At 37.7% G+C, this 22068-nt stretch overlaps 1 long non-coding RNA gene across 1 annotated transcript in view; it reads left to right on the top strand.

Annotated features, from left to right (window-relative positions):
* Nucleotides 1-22068, top strand: part of LOC106035365 (uncharacterized) — a 41574-nt gene that overhangs the window by 5837 nt on the left and 13669 nt on the right. Inside the window, exon 3 of the long non-coding RNA XR_010829800.1 lies at nt 7252-7390. This is a non-coding gene — a long non-coding RNA (uncharacterized lncRNA). The remainder of the gene's footprint in view (nt 1-7251; nt 7391-22068) is intronic.

Genomic DNA, 22068 nt, shown 5'->3' with positions numbered 1-22068 from the left:
TGTTCCAGGCCCCTCACCAACTTCGAGGCCCTTCTCTGGACACATTCCAGGGCCTCAATGTCCTTCTTGTAGTGAGGGGCCCCAAACTGAACACAGGACTTGAGGTCCGGCCTTACCAGAGCAGAATACAAAGGGACAATCACCTCCCTGGTCCTGCTGGCTACACTGCTCCTGATCCAAGCCAGGATGCCATTGGCCTTCTTGGACACCTGGGCACACTGCCAGCTCACGTTCAGATGAGCATTGACCAACACCCCCAGATCCTTTTCCTCTGCACAGCTTTCCAGCCACTCTGCCCCAAGCCTGTAGCACTGCATGGGATTGTTGTGGCCAAAGTGCAGGACCCAGCACTTAGCCATGTTGAACCTCATCCCATTGGCCTCTGCCGATCGATCCAACCTGTCTAGGTCCCTCTGCAGGGCCTTCCTACTCTCTGGTAGATCGACACTTCCCCCCAACTTGGTGTCTGCAAACTTACTGAGGGTGCACTCAATTGTGTCTAAACTATAGATGCCAGTCTGTTTGGGTAATCATTTTCTACTTTTTTTTTCTTTTCTTTGTAAAAAATTGTGTACAGCAGAACAAATTCGTGAAAAGACAGATGACTTCATGTGAATGGACATATCCAGCCTGTACATATTCTTCATAATATAATAAATGCTTTTAATTACAATATAACGAATAATTATTACAATATAACAATATAATATAACAATACTACAGGGGAGCTTCTTTTTAAACCCAGGCAGTTAGTAATTGATATATAACCTGGAGCATAAAGGTTTGAATTCTCCAGACACTTTAAGCTGACTCCCAGGCTTTGAAAAATATTGCATACTTTTTCTAGTCCTACAATAACATTTGAAATCCCATTGTAGTTCAAAGTCACATTAATGCTGCTGAATATAAGCACCTTCCTTTCATCACTTTTGAATATAGGGTCAGCCAATTTTGTTGAGGGCATGGCTCCGAGGAAGGATAAGCAGGAATGTTCAGATGACCTTCTCTATACATTCATACATTTTCTAAAACGTGTCACTTCTTATTTGTGTCACCCACATTGCCCAGACGCAGTATCTTCTTTTCCCACTGTAGCATGAGAGAATGCGGATGTCAGGACTGGCCATGATAATTGTTCCAATCGGAAATACACAGTTTACACATGTGCTTGAACACCTGCAGGATTTATGGTGATCTGGCCATTTACAACTCCCTGTTTTGATTTATTTTCATGTTCACCATCAAGTGTGTGCATGTGTGTTTGAGTGCATGCATATGTCTGTCCATGATGTGGGGACAGACAGCTAATGGATTGCCTATCCAGGAATGACTGCTCAGGCAGACTAAGCTCGCACAGCCATCCTAGCTGAAGGTTAACATTTAGTTCTCCTCATACTGCCTGCATGTCCCAAATACATTTTCAAAGTGTCAGGCTCAATTTCTGTCTTTCTCTTTGCCCTTCCTCCTCTCTGGTACATGTGGCTGACACCATGAAATGGATTTTTCTTCCATTTGACTTTCACTGATTTCTTAAATCCTGTTTGTCTGGAGGCAGAACAACAGCATATATCCCAGCCTTTTCCAATTTTCCCTTGCATATGGTGCTCAAGACAACACTATATGTGGTCTGCACTTAAGTATAACCAGAAACACACCCCACTATGGCCAGCTCTTCCCTTCATCTTATTTTCCTTAAATATTTTTGTAAAAACATTACTGTTTTATTTCTTGTGCCCATTCAATCCACAGTGCTTTGTGTCCTGAGACACTGCTGAGGTCATCTTGCTTATTGAGAGCACAGAGGGTGGCCGTGTCACGCAGGAGCTTTTGTAAACATAGCTATACTGACTGAGGGCATGACGAGTTCACCCCACCAAACTGACATCATGCTGTTACCAAAGATCCTGTGAACAAAGTTATGACAAAACATCTATTTGGTTGTTATCTTAGTTTAAATCAAAGTCATAAAAGGACAGAAAAGCTCTTGCTGGCTTTGGTTTGGTGCTGGGAATGGAGCCTGGATTCTTCAGATGCAGTTGTGCTTGCAGGGCCTTGATTTCTGAAACTGCAACTTTTGATCTCTAAATATCTACAGAGATTTCAAACAAAATCCTGCAACAGGACAGAAGCTGTAATGGTAAAAGTAAGCACCAGTTTCAGAACTGCAGCCTGAACTTCTCTCCATTCTTCCACCCAAATGGCAGCTGCCTAGTCTTGAAACAATAAATGTGTGTGTTTTGTTTTGTTTTGTTTTCAGTCCATGTTTCTCCAGTGTCTAGAGTTCCCCCTTTTTTACGTGACCAGACTGCATATAGTGCACATACGACCATGACATAGCTAAGCAGTTCAGTGCCTAGATTGGGTTGATTTCCTGTAAGGATCTATCAGAAGGAGAGATCTTCTCAGAGAATCCGTAAGACACAGCAGAGATGTTGGACGGCTTTAAAAAACACAATTATGACAACTGCTTTCCATTGAGGACACAACTAGAGGGGAAACAGCTCTCCTTTTCAGAAACTAGCCTACTAGTTAGACATTTGCCAAGGAAGTGAAAGAACCCGAACCTCTGAGAGTTAACTGTAACCTACATTGTTCTAGAAAGACATCTTCAGTACTGTGCTACAAGTAATTTAAATTAATGAAGGGCACTTACTGCCTTCCCCCTTAATGTCACAGTCCAAAAAAGACATCAAAAGTCTTTGGGATGAAGGGAGAGAGGAAGAATGCCTACAAGAGAGAACGGTAGCCAGGCCATTTGCTGGTCCTTGCTTCTATACATGGTTATTCTGTCAAAGATAAGACATCACTGAAGGAGAATGTTATAGACCATCCAGTCAAGCAGAAGAAATAGATGATGGCTTTGAGCAGGGGACTGGACTTTAAAGATAATAAAAAATCAGAGGCCTATTGAATTTTGTGAGGTACACAGGAGAGTTGGAAGGTAATTTTGGCCTTTGGTACCAATCTTACACCTAAATCCCACTAAATTTTATTTATTTATTTATTTATTTATTTATTTATTTATTTTGACTCTTTCTCTTGTCCTGAGACAGCTGAAAAGAAATAAGGAGCATTTGGATATTTTTAGAAGTACTTTGTCAATAACATGGAGAATATTTTGTCTGTGATTATTTTGGGGCTGTAGGGATTATCAATGCTACTTTTATGCTGAACCGAAGCTCATTATTGAGCAGGCCTTTGAGGCATTTTGTGAATCAGGGGTTCTGCTGCAGGTATTAATTTTCACTGAACCCTTCCTCTAAATATAGCACAGCCACAAAGCAGTTCTCTGCGCTCTGTATTAAACAATGTCTAAAATCCTGGTTCTCTCCGTAGTAACAGAGCTACCAGGAAACTCAGGGGACAACCATGTCAGACCTGTGAACAAGGAGCCAGCAGAAAATCTTACCCTGGGATTCAGCTGATGTTACCATGTCAGCCTGAATCACTGCAGGGAGGAGGGAATAGCAATGCTTTTCTATTTCTAAACACTCTCCTTTACATTAGTTTAGTTTATGCAGCATGCTATACTGCATAGTTTCATTTCGATCTATGCAGAGTTATACTGTTGGCATGTTACTTTTGCTATTCACTTAAAAATAGAGAATATAAAACAGGGAATATAAGCTACAGCAAGGGTGACAGATGGAATTCTTCCTCTTATGTAAAAAATGCAATATAATGAATATTTATGCAATTGCTTTTTTACTGTGTAGCAATACAGTGAATGGATCTTTGTGCCTGCATCATAGCCCTTGTAGTCCTAAAACCTCATGGATTGTACATCAAATGGCACAGAAGATTCTAATTTCTTTTCATTATCAAATAGAAAAGAAGATGCACCTTCTTGCAGAAGGTGGGAAAAAAGTCCCATAGATATTTAATTAAAAATATTAAAAGTATATTTTTGTAGACAAAAATAAAAATAATTTAAAAAAGTAATAAAATCAAACAGTCTAGCACACAGCACACTTTAAACATACATCCCGTTCTACCCTGAATCAGTTCTTTTCCAGCAGCAATCATGCAGAGAGCTGCAAGTCTTATTTTAAGCTTGTGCCTGCATCTTTTTATAGCTTTTTTTCTGTATTTACAAAACCTGTGAAAGAAAATGTAAAAATCATCTATTTAGCTAACTATAGCTAAATATGAGCTAACTGTAAGATTCACATTCTGGAATATAAAGGAAAAATGTTATATTATTTTGTAAACAGCCGACAGTCTTATTTTGTAAACGGCTGACAGAAATTACATGCAACAAAGTGTTTGATCAATTATTTTGAACAGTCTCATACTCACTTAGAACTTCAGTGAAAAAATCATTAAATACATCTTTGATGAAAATATATGTTTTCTGAACAACTCATAAAATGTAAGAATAGTCAAGGAAAAAAGAAACCAAGGTATGAAGCCTTTATGCAAGGCATATTTTTGAACAACTCTGGAACACTACTGTACTTAACAGCTATTGAAAATAAGGAAAATATGCTGGAGCGAATTTTCATGTCAGTCTAGTTACACAAACATCAATCCATTTGTTACTTGTGGATTATTTTAACATGAAAAAATTATATATTGTTCCCATAAAAAATGTCTTCAGGAGAAAGCAATTCCTAAATGACTGATCCAAAAGAAATTCAGTAATTCAGTAAGGAGAAGTTCATACTATGCCCTCTGGAATATTTAAGCATGGTTTGGGAGTAGTCTTAGAAAATCAGAGCTCCAAATACTTTGTGGGTAGAATTCTTCCTCCTAAACCTGCCTTGCACTGTCTGTGAACCCAGAAACCTAATGCCCAAGAGACTGTTTGAAAGCAAGCGTAGCATGTTCTTAATGAATGTTTAAATCATGAGACTCTGACTAAATGTGGGATAGTTCTTATAAATTCCACTTCCTGGCCAATTTCTGTTTGTCAAGGTACTGCACATACACACTTATTTTAGAACGTACTGTTCACTGTTTTGTTAAGTCGTAATATAATTGCTAAGTAAATACATTCTTTCAGCACCCATAATGCAGGTCTATTGTTTTTAAATTCTGTGTTGCTTAATTTAAAAAACCAAGGTGATTTAATCTACTATCTTCTTCAACAACACAATGGACTTTGCCAATCATCATACTAAATTTGCTAAAGAGATAAGAGCTAAAATGAGCGTGCTTAGCTTTGCCATCTATCACGCAGTACCAGTGAGTGTCCTGCTTGGTATGCAACATAATTAAATGTTGTCCTTGAGGAGTTTATATATTGCTTATTTGCATTCTACAGTTATAATAGAAAAACTCCTGTACCTTGTAAGCTTGATCTCTATAGCTCTTTATCAACGGTGTATTACTGTATTTTCAAATAGCAGAGATGCATTTCAGAAGGTACAGAGCTTGTAAATATGCTTGCATTTACCCCCTAAAAATTGGGGTTCTCATAGTATCTACCTGAGGGTCCTAATGCTGGGAATGCTCTGTGGATCAGACAGCTCCAGAGATGCAGCCCCCCCTTGCTTGTAAGCCTGTCTCATCAATGGTCTGAGCATCAGCAGCTGGACACCCGGGAGGGGGAAAGAGCTTGCCAAACTTGTCAATGGGCTCGGGGCCCTGACAAATAGGACAAATGGGAACTGCTGGGACTGTCATAAGGCATTGCAGCTCCTCTGTGGTTAGGAATGCCCAGAGTGATACCCACAGTGTTTCCACAGGAAAGTAGTGCAGGTATTACTAAAGTGTTGTGCTCTTCAGCCTCTCCTTGGTGTCAAGCTGTAAAGCCAGTGACAGCATGGAACTCTCTCACAAAGTTAAGGATAAGAGTAATCATTTGCAAGCCCACACTTTACTGTTATTTTAGAAGATCATTGACTATTTGAGTCACTTTTCTGTCAGAAAATGAGAAGTTTGTCAGAAAATCATGCAGTGCCTTTCACTGTTTTTTTTGCAAGAACAACCCATATGGCACTAATACAGTATGCAAATACTATTTACTTAAGGCATGATTTATGATTTTAAACCCTTCTTTATACTTTGTTGACAATGAGGTCTATGTATATTTTGTATGCAAGCAGATTAGTAGATTTATATAATTTACCCTAGTTCCATATAACAGTAATTTGTTGATTAAAATCACGGAAAGAAAGAAAGAAAAAAAAAAAAGAGAGAGAGAGAGAGAGAGGGAGAATTACACAATCGTTACATTATTGAAAGCTTTAAGTAAAATTACTGTTATAGGTAATTATGTAGAAACACTGTGAAATGTTCAAGTTCCCAGAAAATAAATAAATAAAAGAAGCAAGAAAATGAATATGAAGACATGACTTGGTGTTGTTATAGAACTTCTGAATGCTCTGAGCGAACACAGAATGAGCATAAATAGCAGAGAAGATATATGAAGACCCTTCCATTGAAATGCCCTATTCAATATCCTGTTTTCAGTTTCCTCAGAATTTGGCCTTTTTACAAAGGTGCTAGCTGAACATCACCCTCTCTTATTGAATAGTTTGTCTAATAAACCATTAAATAACAGCAAGAACATGAGATTAAAGAAAAAAAGACCTGCAGTTTTTTTCCTCTACACAGAGATGTTCTTCCTCTTTTGTACTTCTCAATGAAGAAGATAGAGGTTTTTAAGAAATTCATATCTTTTTAAGTGCTTCTGGGATATTTAGGGCAATCTTTCTGTTAAATTATGTCCAAGTTACTCAGCAGATACCCTGGTCAATAGACTGGAAGCTAGCTCCTGTCAAACCTGTGTCAAGCCAGCATGAAAAACAGCATTAACTAAGTGGTGAAGCAGTCTGCATGGACACGTTTTCAAGCTGTTTAATCTGTTGGACATGCTTAGTAAATATTCACAAAAATCCCTCCAATATTTCCCCCCCTAATAAGGAGAAAAAGTAAAAGGAGTTTCTGGAACTACACCAATTCTTCCAATTAAAATACTCACTTATCTGTCTTTTCTTGGTAATGTGTTTACAAACTCTGAACAAAAATGAAAATAAAGAAGTATAAATTACTTCTGCTGTCTGATCCAAGCGTGCAGAAAAGCTGCAGGTGAAGCTACAAGCAATTCACGAGAGGGTCAGAACTGATTTTTCAGGTACTTAGCAGGGGAGGATGTGTTGCCACCACACTTTACACTGCTTAGGAAAAGAGAAGTGTCTCTGTGTCCTTTACTCATTCACTGCTTGGTCTTTCTCAGACGTGTTCTCTGATGCTGGAATATCAGGATCTATTTGCCCACATCTCCTGCCTTTTTCCTGTGAACAGGCAGAAGAGGACTGTCAAGAAGATCTCTGCTCTTCTCCTTTGGAGTGCTGGCAGCAAAGGAAGACAATTGGGCTGCAGAATTACAGAGCTGAATATGCTTGTTGCCTCCTTCACCACCAGGAACAAAATAGAAGCAGAGGTATAATTTATTAGCAGCAATGTGTTTTGGCTAGGTTGTAAAACTACAAACTAACCTTCCTCAACTTTCAGGAATGCCCAGAATTAAAGCCCATATGGCATCTACTTTATCAGATTCTTTTTATGTGAAGATTCACTTCAAGTGACTGCTTATCTCAGCCACCCATATGTGTAGTGTGGTGGCCCAGACTTTTACACAAGATCATGATCATAAAATTTACCGAGTTCTATATGATAGACCCCAGTTGTTCAGCAGAAATTCCTTCAAACTGAATGAAAAATAACATGCAGGACCCATACTGTGGGCCTGCTGGCTGATGGCATTCACCCACGTTGTGTTTTTTCTACAAGATGTCAACACAGTGCTGCCATCACTCAGAAGGGCATGCTTCACTTTAAAGCCTCAGCCCCCCAGACTGGAGATGAGCTAAGCATAGCCCTGGCCAGTGTCAGTCTAACAGTAGCTTATATTGTATGTCAAATTTCCTGCCTCTGAAATATTGTCTTGCTTTTAAGGTTGCATGTTTACAAAAGCAGATGTTCCTTCAAAATGTTAAGAAAATCTGTCATGTTTTTTGAGTTAAAGGTTGCAGAGTTACTCTGATCTGAAATCTTAACATTTGCTTCTTTTTTTATCATTATTTTTTCTTTACTGCCTCAATGCCTTCTTCCTAACAGACTTATTCTAATTTAAATATTCTGGGATCTTTAGACTAGCCACATTTTCAATATAAATTCCTCACTATGATCACTTATTCTGGTGAATTATGTTAAGTCCCAATTCTGTGAGAACTAAATAAATGATAATTTCACTTAAGAGCTTAATGGAGGATTACTGTGGACTTTGCTGTAAACAGTATTACTCCCTCTACAATAGAATGGTTTCAAAGAGTTTTATTTCATGGGAAAATTGGGATTTCATGTGGCACATGTAGCTTTTTTTAGGTTTTTTGAAAAGAGAAAAAAGCTCACAAACTAAATCTTACTTTTCACCTACCAACAGTAGTTTTTTTTTTGTTGTTGTTGTTTTGTTTTGTTTTGTTTTGTTTTGTTTTGTTTTGTTCAGGGACGATAGGTATATGTTCTGTAGGTATCTCTTTTTCAGGTGTATTGGCAGTACTGAGAAACAGATGAAAGCATCTGGATAGGACAGGAAATGTCAGATCATACTCTGGGACTCTCATTGATTTAGTGACAATATCTTTATGACTGAGATTATGTAAAACAGATTTTTCTTAGGCCACATGAAGCAAAGTCATTTCTAATGTCTTCTTTGGAAGAGGAATATTGTTATTACAAGAAAGTGTCTGTACACCATTTTAAAGAATAACAAGCTTTACTTTAAGATTGGACCAGTTATTTTTTTCTAATGGTTTGTCCTAGTTTGGACATAATTAATTCAATGAATACCTAAAGGTGCATGTTAAATCCAAGCTCTCATTTGATCATTATAATGCTCACTTCTCCTTTCATATCTGTATATCTATCTATACTACTAGACCCAGCTAAATTCATAAGGGCTCCTTCAGGTTGGAGGGTTTACACTTTATCTAGTTTAAAAAGGCTTGATGATAAACCTCAAACATATAAAAATAATTGACAACCATAAAATCAAGGGGATTTATAGAACCGTCAAGGTAAATTGATCATTAATTGGATTTTTTTCTAAAATACAAGTGCTATCTGAATGCAATTAATAGACATATGTCATATGAAAAAGTATATTAATGCAATTAAAATCTAATGAATTACAATTCAGTTTCATTAAAATCTAATTACTCATCTAGATTTATATAACTGGGACCTGAAATTAATGATGGAGGTTTGTGTCTGTGATATGTGTTTGCTACCCTCAGTCAGAGCTACTTCATTCCCAATAGCTAGGCAGACAGGATTTGCATATTTTTTTTTAAAGAGATTCATCTGCCTCTGAGTCCATGGGAAATATCGCTATGCCTTCTTTCCATTTATAATGATATTTTCCAGAGATAATCTGCATTTTTCAGTGTGGGTGATGTGTTTTCATTAGTAGCCAGAGTTCCTTCATGCATTAATTTTTCCCCTTTTTCAGAGTGCAAATTCAGTATTTTCCCCATTCCTTATGCCACGTATCTTTCTATGAATCCTTTTAAAGCTATGAATGGACTTTTAGAAGTGCTTAGGCAGTAGTAGTTCTCATGGGTATGCTTTCAGAGCTGCTGGATACAAAACACTTCCAAGTTATTTCATCTAGATTCTTAACAAGGAAGAGAAGTCACCAGAAAGATTCATCAGAGGTTACAATAGTTTGCGTTCTAACAGCCTAGCCAGCGGCAATGATGTTCATTTGCCAGAAACTATGGAAGAGTGTATCTTCTATTACAAGATGTTTGTAATTAAGATCTGTTTGTCCTTTATGTAAAAGAACTTTCCTGATTTCCTTCAGTTCAGTGGAAAATTTAAAGAAGACCTCTTTGAACATCTCTATCAGTTTTACCAAAATTGGTTCATATGAAGAAATGCTTATACAGGAAAGTTATAGCTTTTTCCCAGTAAGAGAAGTACCAAGTCATTTCTCATTAAACAACTGTCCATGTTGGCTTAGTCTCTTCTTTGATGTCAGATGTACGTTTTCCAATGATTTAGGACTGCCTGGAAGAAATCTGTACAATATTAGGCAACTCTGCTTTGAGCTGTCCCTGCATAGATGGGAGAAAAGATAATCTTGATGAGATTAAATCCTTTTAGTTTCACAGGTTAGTCCAGAAGCACAGGAAGTTTATGAAGGCAGAAAAAACCAGTGTAAGGTTTTGCTGTGTCTGTCACCTCCACATCCAATAGTATCCATAAACAGCCACTGTCACTAGCATTTTAAGTGTGCCTAGCTGTAATACTTCTTTTCTCACAGCACAAAAACTAGACTGGACAAAGCATCGATAAGAATACAATACACAATATTTCTGCTTACATGTGGAGGCAGACTACACATTCAGTTTCTTCCATCTCTAATATTCATCAATCAAATTTTACTTAAATGTATCAGTTGATACATTAGGAACCCAGTATCTTACCCTACCTTGCTAGTTTTGTACACCTTATGCTATACATTTCATACACAGTGCAGGTAGTACAGATTAAGATAGGATGTGAATTTAAAACAAGAGAAAGCCTTATCTCTTAATGTACTTCCAGAGTGGCCTTCAAAGTAGAGTTTTAAAATGGAAAGAAAGTATTAAAAACATAGTTTGAGCTGAACATCACTAGTTAAAAGCAGGACAGTTTCACTTGACCATGATGCTAAAGAAAACTTTGTGCTGTATAATTTGTTCTTAAGATTCATATTCTTTCATGTCACAGCATTTTCCCCAAGATTTCTCATGGCAGTTTTCCATAAAATTGAAAGGTAATCAGTAGATCAGGTTCTTCTGATATCTGTCATGTGACACAAGTGCACTTCAACTTTTCAAGAATTAGTATTCTTATTGCTAAAACCAAATAACAATATTCTGTGTTATTCTCTTTGCATACCTCCAGAGGAGAACCTACGACACAAATGCTAAGAGTAATTATTAGCCCAGTTGTGGGCTGGTTATGTTTTGAGTCCCTTTGACCTACCTAAACTTTAATGCAACTATAATACAATTCATTCTTTAGAGAAAGTTAATTTCAAAATAACAGCATTCAGGAGAGAGAATCTGTTGAAATAATTCCCTCAACTACAACAAGCCAAAAGAACCTCTGATCAGTCCTTTAAGGTGCATCTTCCATGGGGAAGGACAGGGAGTGCAGGGGAACCTAGCTGACATTGACTGGTTTTGCTTTAAACACTTCAAAAACACCATCATAGCCTGAACCAGCAACTGATTGTAGAGGAAACAACTTTTTTTTTTTTTTAATCTTTTAATTGCAAATTCTTGGGGGTTAATTATAATTAATTAAATTATTTCATTTATTACTATTACAATTGAATGTTTAATTATCTTGGTAGATAGTATATAATTATTCTTTTTCTTAACCCCCTTTTTCCTGTCAGTCATTATCACCAAGAAAGCTGGCAAATAGGGGACAATGATCAACCTCTATATGGGGTGAGATGACAACTGTCAGAGAGTCTGTTACTCAGGCAGAATTACCGAGTTCTCAGGAATGGAAGCATGTGCTTTCCTTTCCAGTGAAAGGGCTGTTTTGGGAAGTGGTGACACTAAATGCCATGTCACTAGAGAATAATCTCTTCTGACAGGCAATAATCAAAGCCCATTGGCAAGCAGCAAGAAGGATGTTTAAATGACTTCTGACTTGGAGAATAAAGCTTCTCATGACTAATTTATTTCCAGAGAAAGCGTTGCACAGGGACTCAAAAGCAAACATCCCACAAATCCTGTGTGAGTTTCAGGTAGAAACAGAGTTCTGTTAAGTCTATGAAACTACCATGTAGACAGATTTAGAAGCATATTAAAATAAGAAAATAGAAGGGCTTAGCAGTAAAGAGCTAGTCAGTCAAGATAAGAAAGTCTTCATTATCCTTATCTTATGTCTTAAAGTAATATTCTTTGCATTAAACATTTCATAGTGAGTTATGTAACAGTTACCAACATTTTAGAAATGTTCAGAAAGCCACAATATATGAGAAATTTGGTAGATGGATTTCCAATTCCTACATGCATCCAGAAAGAACAAACTTCCAGCTCACTTTCTGCATGAAAATGCCCTTGATTAAAAGTGCAGTCATAATTGTATATAGATCAAAGTGTTAATCATCTTGGCTGACAGCACCCGTGATGCAAAGCACTAATGTTCTACCCACTATTCTCTTTGAAAAATGACCCTTCCAACTGTGAAACACAGACATGCCTTGTATTGACTGTTTTAATATGTTTGGAGGTTCATAAAGCTGGGCTTCTATCTTGCAAGTATTTTTGGCAGATGTCTGTCAATCAGTACCTTTCATTAAGCCAGCAGGCACTATAAGAAACATTTAATCTCTGAGCAGTTCAGTCCTAGGGAAGATGTGCTCGAGTACAGGTCTTTGTAGAGGTCCTTGTAACAAAGGCCCTTGTAAAAGAGCTCACAGCCCAAAGCTCTAATTCTGTAATGATCTGTCTGTCCAAAGATCCCTGAACCAGTGAAGAATTTATTATGTTGGCCTCTCCCCATACGGAGGTGTCTGGAAAATGGGAAACAGTGATAAATCAAGAAATGCAGGATGTAGAGCAAGCATCAGTGAATGAAAAAAATAGGAACATAATTTTACACATTTAAAGTGAAAAAAAAAAAAAAAGACTAACTGGTCATAGATATGTTCATGTTCAAAGTGACACGCTTAGTGGATGAGGGAAAGGCTGTGGATGTGGTCTACCTTGACTTCAGTAAGGCTTTTGATACCATTTCCCACAACATTCTCCTCAAGAAACTGGCTGCTCAAGCCTTGGACTGGCGTACGCTTTGTTGGGTTAAAACTGTCTGGATAGCCGGGCCCAAAGAGTTGTGGTGAATGGAGTCAAATCCAGTTGGAGGCCGGTCACTAGTGGAGTCCCCCAGGGCTCAGTACTGGGGCCAGTTCTCTTTAATATCTTTATCGATGATCTGGATGAGGGGATCGAGTGCACCCTCAGTAAGTTTGAAGATGACACCAAGTTAGGTGCATGTGTCGATCTGCTCGAGGGTAGGAAGGCTCTGCAGGAGGATCTGGATAGGCTGGAGCGATGGGCTGAGGTCAGCTGTATGAAGTTCAACAAGGCCAAGTGCCGGGTCCTGCACTTGGGGCACAACAACCCCAAGCAGAGCTACAGGCTGGGAGATGAGTGGTTGTAAAGCTGCCTGGCAGAGAAGGACCTGGGAGTACTGGTAGATAGTCTGCTGAATATGAGCCAGCAGTGTGCTCAGGTGGCCAAGAAGGCCAACAGCAGCCTGGCTTGTATAAGAAGCAGTGTGGCCAGCAGGGCTAGGGAAGTGATTGTCCCCCTGTACTTGGCTCTGGTGAGGCTGCACCTCGAGTTCTGTGTTCAGTTTTGGGCCCCTCACTACAAGAAGGACATGGACGTGCTCGAGCGAGTCCAGAGAAGGGCAACAAAGCTGGTGCAGGGTCTGGAGAACAAGTCTTACGAGGAGCAGCTGAGGGAGCTGGGAATGTTCAGCCTGGAGAAGAGGAGGCTCAGGGGCGACCTTATTGCTCTCTACAGTTACCTTAAAGGAGGCTGTAGCGAGGTGGGGGTTGGTCTATTCTCCCACGTGCCTGGTGACAGGATGAGGGGGAATCGGCTAAAGTTGTGCCAGGGGAGGTTTAGGTTGGATATTAGGAAGAACTTCTTTACTGAAAGGGTTGTTAGGCATCGGAATGGGCTGCCCAGGGAAATGGTTGAGTCACCATCCCTGGAGGTCTTTAAGAGGCATTTAGATGTAGCCCTTAGTGATATGGTTTAGTGGAGGACTTGTTAGTGTTAGGTCAGGGGTTGGACTAGGTGATCTTGGAGGTCTCTTCCAACCTAGATGATTCTGTGATTCTGTGATTCTATGTAAGTGAGAGAGTCAGTGATAAACTGGCAGGCATACTGGTAGAGTACTGTATTTTTCAGTACTCTGTTCCTTCAAGAACTGGATTTCTAAACAAAAGGCACAGCAGTAAATCAGGCATCAGCAAAGCTCAGAGGTTCTGGAAGACACTGCCAAGACTAGGCCTGTGGGCCTTGTTGGCTTGAATTCTTGTTACAGGCATTTAATGACAAAAAGTTTAAAGGTGGTTCCAGAGCAAGGGACAAGCTAGAAGAAAATAAAAACATGTAAAAATCAGAAGGTTTATTTTGACAATGTGAAGATTGCAATATTCATGATCCATTTATCAGGATAATGAATGGCTGTATTGGGTCACAGGGTTGTTAAGTGTATATGAACATTGACATGATTTAATAATAAGCAAAAAAGAAGCAAACAATACTGCTACAGCCACAATTCTCCGAATATATGAGACTGGATTGTATTAAAGTAATGATATCTTTTATTAGACCAGCTGACAGAGATAGGAAAAAATGAACAAACAAACGAACAAACAAAAAAACATACAAAAAATGCTGCATATTGGAAGCAGGAGTAGAAAAATCACAAATTAGTTGCAGAGTAGGAATGAGCATTTCCTGTTAAGCTTCTTACTCGCTAATTGATAAGACCAAATTCTAATAAGCACATATGGGAGCAGGAACTTTGCAAGAGAATAGGAATTACTTGAGGATCAGAGCAGAAGGAAGAATTTTTATTTATTTTATTGAAAAAAAAAAAACAATATCTCTGTGGATATATGGATGATGGATCTATGACTTTAAGTATATGGTAGAGTAATACATTTTAGTTCCCAGGCTTGTCTTTTGAAAGTATTTTATAAGTCTCCTTTGAGTATCAGGACTGAATAGCCAAAAATGAGGTAGCTGCTCTGTGAAAAAGTTTTTCCCAGTGGTAGCTGTATATTTATGTTCTGCATTGATTGCATATGTGAATTCATTTTAGTGCACAGTGGGGATGTTGTTTTATCTAAATAATTTCAAAGAAGACATTTTGTGCACTAGATGAAATTCTGCAATATACATGCTAGATGTTGATGATTCTATTGTGAGAGAAAACACTGATCTATGTTACTATGCATTATCATATAGAATAACTGAAGATCAATACTTGAATCTAGAACACCAGTTTCCCCCCAGAGACATGATTTGCAGATAATCCAGCTTATCTGATCTGCAAAGAACACTCACAAAACCCTCTTAATCAGTCTAAATATGATGTTCACCAAGAAAAGTATTATTCTCATGAAATAAATCACACCTGAATATTGCTGTGACTTCCTGCAGTGCAAACAAAACAAAATAAAACAACAGAACCCACTGATCATACCCTTCTTCACAGCCAGTTTCAATGTATATTGTGTTTTAAAATGGAATACACGAGGTTTGAGCTTTTCCCATGCTGATATCAATATAATCAAACCATTACAACCTGTTCCAAAAGATACCCACCCTGAACCCTTTTTGCCAGTCTCACTACTCTCTTGAGCTTTCAAGTACTCTTCTACAGATTATCATTTTTTTCATCAAAAGCAAGCTTTTCATAAACCTGTATACAGCACACAAATGAAAAAGCTCTTAACACTGCTCCACAGGCATTGCAATACATGTCTCACCAAAGCCAAGATACGTCCCTCTAGTCTGATGGCCTTGACTTCAAGTTATTCTTCTTTTCTCTACTATTCTCCTTCCATACTAACAGCCCCCCCATTTACCATTTCTCCAAATGCCCCATTTTTGTTCATTCTTATTTGCTATATATATGACTATTCTTAATACTCCTACCTTTGTCAGTAGTCCCATTAAACTAGCATCTTCCTTGCGTTTTCTATACTGCTCATGTTAGTGTTTTTTTCACAACATAACATTTTTAAAAAAAAAAAGGAGCAGAAAATTGTTGTGCAGATCTGGCTATAGACTTAGCAGATCAGTGAGGTTAAGGTGAGACAAATTTGGGTTTATAGTACTTTGCTACTTGCAAAGGCACCAGAAAAAAAAAAATATATATATATATATATTGTCTTGTATTATCTAACATCCTTTTGATCCAACGTTTCAATGATCTTTTAACATGCAATGCTTTACCTTTATTCTCACATAACACTTGATAAAACATAGCTCCTGATAGAATGAACCCTTCTCGGTATAACCATTTTAACTTGAATGTTGTGGAACTCATTTTACCTTGTAGTGAAATAAGGTGAAGAAAATATTATTTTTTAGCTTCATTTCCTGAGAAACATTAAGAGGATTATGAAAAGCCTTCTTCTTACATCATCAGCATGAAGAGAAAAATATAACAGGGTTTTACTAGAATTGAAAGTAAACAATCTAGGAGAACAAAATCAGAGAAGGAGACTGTTCAGAACACAAGAACCACAAGGATGGACATTTCGCTAGTTGTTAATGCAAGACACAGAAGACATGAAACAGTTAGGCACTTAGGGACAACTTTATTAAACAACACAGACTAGATTTTCTCAACATGAACTATCCCATACAAATCACCTTTCTCTGGTAACATCTTCTATCTTGAATTACATGATATTACTCGATCTCAAAACCTCAGTGCCTAACATCCTCCCATTGCATAGGATGGAGAAAAAAACTTGGTATTACACTAGATATGCTGGTCTGCTTCTTAAGTATTTGTTTTTACAGACTAGGAGTTTACAGTCTGCTGCTCTGTCCTGGCAGAGTGGCCCCCTTTCCCACTTTCAGGAAGAGGCAGTACACCTTGAAATTTATTACTTGATAATGTGGAAGGAAAAGGTACAGGAGTCATACCTTGGAACGGTGAAATATTTTCTTTTCTCTGCTAGTCCATGCAAATATTTCCTATTTTGGAGGCTGATGTTGGAGGAAATTTTCAGAAGCACAATACAGTAAAGTAAAATTTGGATGTTGCTACAACTTATAGTTAACAGGCTAGTAGAAATGTGTTTTCTAGACAGTTAGTGACATTTTATTGTTCCAGTAGCGCAGTTTATCTCCCAATAGGCATAAAAATAATATAGTGAGTATACTGCAATTGTTGTGCTGTTACATAAGCCCTTGCAGAAGGTGTGATTGAGATATCTCTATATCAAGGGTAGCCACGACCCTTAGAGAACAAGATGGAAACTGTTTGCTCAAAGTGATGAACTCCTCTCTGCCTTCTCCCTGACATAAGAAAGCAAAATGATGTATTTTAGAAAAACATTGAATTAAACTACTTCTTGTTTGTAAGTGGATAAATACAATAACTGACACAAAAATAACAAGCTGTAATATTTTTTATGTTGAAATCTGTTCTTCTTCTGTAGCTCTCAGTTTTGCTAGACTGCAAAATCAAGAGTCACAGCTTCAGTTTGCACTCTGGTTGCTAAAAACAGAACATTTACAGTATTAATTTACTTTCCTCATGCCAGTGCTTTTGGGATTTTAAATCAAGAGGGTTCTTTGACATTTTCTTGCACATGTCCATCAGAAGCCATAACTTGAAAGTGATTGAGACATTCATCATTTCTGAGTGTTCTGGCTTTGTAATAAAAACAATCCAATATATAAAATTCCTGGAATATCTAGGGATAACATTTAGTTTTTCAGCCATCATAATCTTGTTTAGGCAAACCAAAATGCTGATTTCTGGGAAGCATGTTGTCAAGTATCATTATGTTGCACCTTGATAGAAGACTGACCAATACTCCAAATGAGAAAAAGCAAGATCTTGTCATCAAAACAAATATAGGATTTCTGTTGGGAAGCAGCTCTAGAATCTCACCACTCTGGTTGCTAGGAATAAATATATATATTATTTTCAGTTCAAGTATATGGTTTATGCAGATCTGGTTTATACATATTGCCTCCTATCTTAAATAACCATTTCTCCTTTAGCCATGATACCCTCCCAATATATCTAAAGAAAGCAATAAATTCTGTGTGGATTTGTCCTATTCTCAGACTTTGATTCAAGGCTAAAGAAGCGACATTCTTTTAGTCTTGTTTGTCTGAGAATCATAGAATCACAGAATGGTTTGGATTGGAAGGGACCTTAAAGATCATCTTGTTCCAAACCCCATGTCATGGGCAGGGACACCTTCCATTAGATCAGGTTACCCCAAGCCCCATTCAACTCGAATGCTTCAGGGATGGAGCATCCACAACTTCTCTGAGCAGCCTGTTCCACTTCCTCACCACCCTCATACTAAAGAATTTCTTCCTAATATCTAATCTATATCTACCCTCTTTTAGTTTAAAACTATTACCCCATTATCCCTCCCTGATAAAGAGTCCTTCTCCTGCTTTCTTGTAGGCCCTCTTTAGGCCACTGTAAGGTCAGTGTAAGGTCTCCATGGAGGTTTCTCTTCTCCAGGCTGAACAGCCCCAACTCTCTAAGTCTGTCTTCACAGCAGAGGTGCTCCAGCCCTCTCATTATATTTGCGGCCCTCTTCTGGACTCATTCCAACAGGTCCATGTCCTTCTCATGTTGGGGGTCCAGAGCTGAATGCAGTACTCTAAGTGGGATCTCACAAGAGCAGATTAGAAGGGAAAAATCACCTCTTTTGACCTGCTAGCTGCACATCTTTTGATACATCAAAAGAGAATGTGTGTCTTGAAGTTTGTCCTCATAGTCTTTGCCTCCTCCAATTCTATCTTTCATGCATATGATAATTTACCAGATCAAGCTTTCTACTACATTACATTAATTATGCTCCCTTCTTTCTTTCTATTAAAAATCAATCTCAGAATACATGTGCAGTTAAAACACAAAACTAATATTCTGTGAACTTTTCCAAGAATTAATCTTTGTTAAATTAAATGTTCAATGGTAGAAAAGTGAATTGTTCTGAGCAGGCAAATGTCACAAATCCTGGCCTCATCAAAGACCACCAAGCATGAACTCATCTCTGCATCCGTTTGCACATAATTCTGGATAGTGACATGTGGTAAAGCATGAAGTAAGTAAGACTCTGGGGGCAGGATCATTGCCTTATTGAAGGATTTGCAAATTCTTGGCAGTTGTTGAAAACACTGACCCGTTGGAGAGCAGTATTTTTAGGGGATAAAGAAACCTGATTACATTCTTTTATACTAGATTACAGTTAAGTTTATCCTGCTGAAGGAATCACTCCATATTCTATACGGAATGTTCAAGCCTTGGTGTATTTGACTATCCAATATCATATGGTTCAAAGGGTTTGTTTTTGTATGTTAATTTCCTGACTACAAATTTGTTTTTACTTAGTCATCAGACCTTGAATTCTACAACATTTTGGCCTTCTAAGCTACAAAAATTCATCAGAACTATACCAGCAATAAAGTGGAGATGGAGACTGAGCTAATAACTATCTGTATGAAAGTATCATAGTATCTAAGTCTGTGTTCCTAACATGCCTGTAAATTTTATCTGTTGGATTTTTAAATGAAAATTATTTCTTAAGTGAGAACTAATGGAAGAAATTGTTTATTTCTTCCCTTTCTTGAAGTAGAAGTGAAGACATGGTAATAGTATATTATGATACACTGTAAATAGTTTTTGAAACTGCAGTTGACATGCACATTCTTTCCTCCTTCACAATCTGTTCTCCCTTTCCACTTTTATCCATTAAAAAGGTCAGCTAAGTAATTTAGTGTATGAGCTGAGACAATAAATGGCACCATTAGAGGTAGCAAAATTTGTATGAGACCAGTTTATCTGTCTACTATATGTTTATGCAATGACCTTTCCACACAAGTGGTTTAAAAAGATGTTCTCCAAAAGGCAAATTGTATCTCACAGTATCATTTTCATTTGTACATCTGTTACCACTGCTCTTATTCCCAAGATGCTGGCAGATTATTTTTATCTACTTTACAATACCTGCATTTTTTATTTCAGTCTTGAATTTTAAATATCACATTCGTGGGACTAAACAGTGAAGATGCAGATAGTTTACATCTGGCCAGATGATAATGGAAGGTGTGTGTAATTCTTACAACTTCAGTAACTCCAGGTGCCAGTGTAGGATCTGAGAGCTGCCCAGATGAACAGTCTTGTTCCAGTTCTGGACATAGCAAAAAAAAAACAAATGAAGATGAAACACTGTAGATCCAATAACACTAGAAATGCTACAGAATGTTTGTAATAGGAAGAAGAGGCTGTTGGATAGTTTTGTGTCAAAGACACAAGACAACAATGACAATAGCAAAAAAAAAAGTTTTAGAAAGTCACTGAGAGACTCCAAGTGGATTGATAACAAATGAGGTAGAAAGTGTGACCTCTCAGAAGAAAACAAGTTCTTGAGAGGACAAGGGTCTTGCAAAATGATGGTTAAATGTAATATACTACATGAAGATGCACAAATGTGAAATGTTTCTTCAGTGAGGAAGATGAACAACAGGTCCTTCACATCAGGAAAACAGAGTCTTCTTGTAGAGTTACATTATTATTGAAGTTATTAGCATTTGTATAATAAAACAGACGTAAAAGTAAGTGTGGAAGTAGGAAGGATGATCCAGATTCTAAACATTCTAAAAGACTAAAAGCTCTGAATTAGTTGCATTCACCAAAAATAATATTTGCTTATCCCAGCTGCTTATGCCAGCTGCTTATCCCGGCTATTAACAAGTCACAGCAAAATCAGATGTCTGTGAGGTAACATGGAAGCTGATAAATGGAAGGTTCAACCATGAACTACATCCATCACAAAATGAAGATCAACTTTGAAGGAGTACTTCATATTATCTGTACTAAATAAGGAAAATTTACTGTATATCCAGGATAAACTTGCCATAGATTATCTACTGCCAAAAAAAAAAAAAAAAAAAGTTGAAAAGAGCTGATTTACAGATAGTAGGTGACATTAAAGTGAAAAAAAGTGAAAGGTACAGATATGTTCTGATATTCTCTACCTTCAGGACTCAATCAATGCTCAATAAATTTTCCTGTCAAAGGATTAATTAAATTCATCATCTAGTACTGAAAAGATGATAACATTATTTTATCAAGACTTAATTTCTACAGGCACTAATGGAAAAATTCATCCACCAAAGCATGTGATGTTTGTTGAGAAGTTAATAACAATCAGCAGGAAGTTTGTTTGAATACTAAAGCAGATAGGACATAGGATGTAGTTTATTCACTAACTTAGGAGAATGATACAGCCTTGTGCCTTGAGAAGCAGGACTCATGTTTCATTTACTCCTATGTGTATACAAACCTGTCTTAGGACAATGTGGACCAGCCTGAGGAGACATTAAGTGCAGGGGGACCATTACATCATGTGGATGAAACCCAGTGGTCACATTGCATTCATTGGACCACAGCCTGAAACACCATTAGTTAATTTTATGAAGATTAAACAGAGAATGAGTATCATACTGTAATTTTTGCCAAACCAGTTTCCAATGTCACAGAAAGGCTTGTAATGCTTGTGACGTAGATACAAGAAGATAGAAAGGAAGATGACATCATAACTATAGTCCAAGAATCATAGAAGGAGAATCTATTACAGATCTTTCCTTACTTCCATACAGAATAATCCAAACAGGATTAAATTTTATATTCTCATCTGTTATGATGTCTTAGAAAAGATCACATAGGCTACCCACCTACTGTCAGTATCCCTGCACCAAAGATGTCTCTTGTTTATCTCAATATGAACCAAAGTCTTGCTGAAGTTACTCAATACAATTTGTATATTTGACATTAAGACTTGTTCTCTAGAACAAGTGAGCAGTTTATGAGGAGTGGCTGAGGAAGATGGGAGATTGGAGAAAAGAAGGCACAAGGAGTCCTTACTGTACTTTAAAATCACCTTAAAGGAGGTTGTAGTGAGGTGGGAATTGGGCTTTTCTCCCAGGCACCAAGTGATAAGATGGGGGGAAATGGCCTCAAGTTGCTCCAGGAGATGTTTAGGTTGGACATGAAGAGAAATTTCTTTACTGAAAAGGTTGTGCAGCATTGGAATAAGCTGCCCAGGGAAGTGGTTGAAGTATTCATCAACCTAAAGACCTGAAGGTCTTCAAGAAATGTGTACATGTATAACTTAGTAGGAGGGTTTAGTGGTGGACTTGTCAGTACTAGGTTGGACTAAGTGATCTTAGAGGTCTTTTCCAACCTGAATGATTCTACGATTCTATGATTCTATAACATAGGCAAAGATGAAATGAATATCTTGAGAGCTCTAGA

Source organism: Anser cygnoides, chromosome 3, assembly GCF_040182565.1.
Source record: "Anser cygnoides isolate HZ-2024a breed goose chromosome 3, Taihu_goose_T2T_genome, whole genome shotgun sequence".
NCBI classification, from domain to species: domain Eukaryota; kingdom Metazoa; phylum Chordata; class Aves; order Anseriformes; family Anatidae; genus Anser; species Anser cygnoides.
Note: the sequence above shows the minus strand (reverse complement) of the source record. Positions and strands in the feature narration are given on the sequence as shown.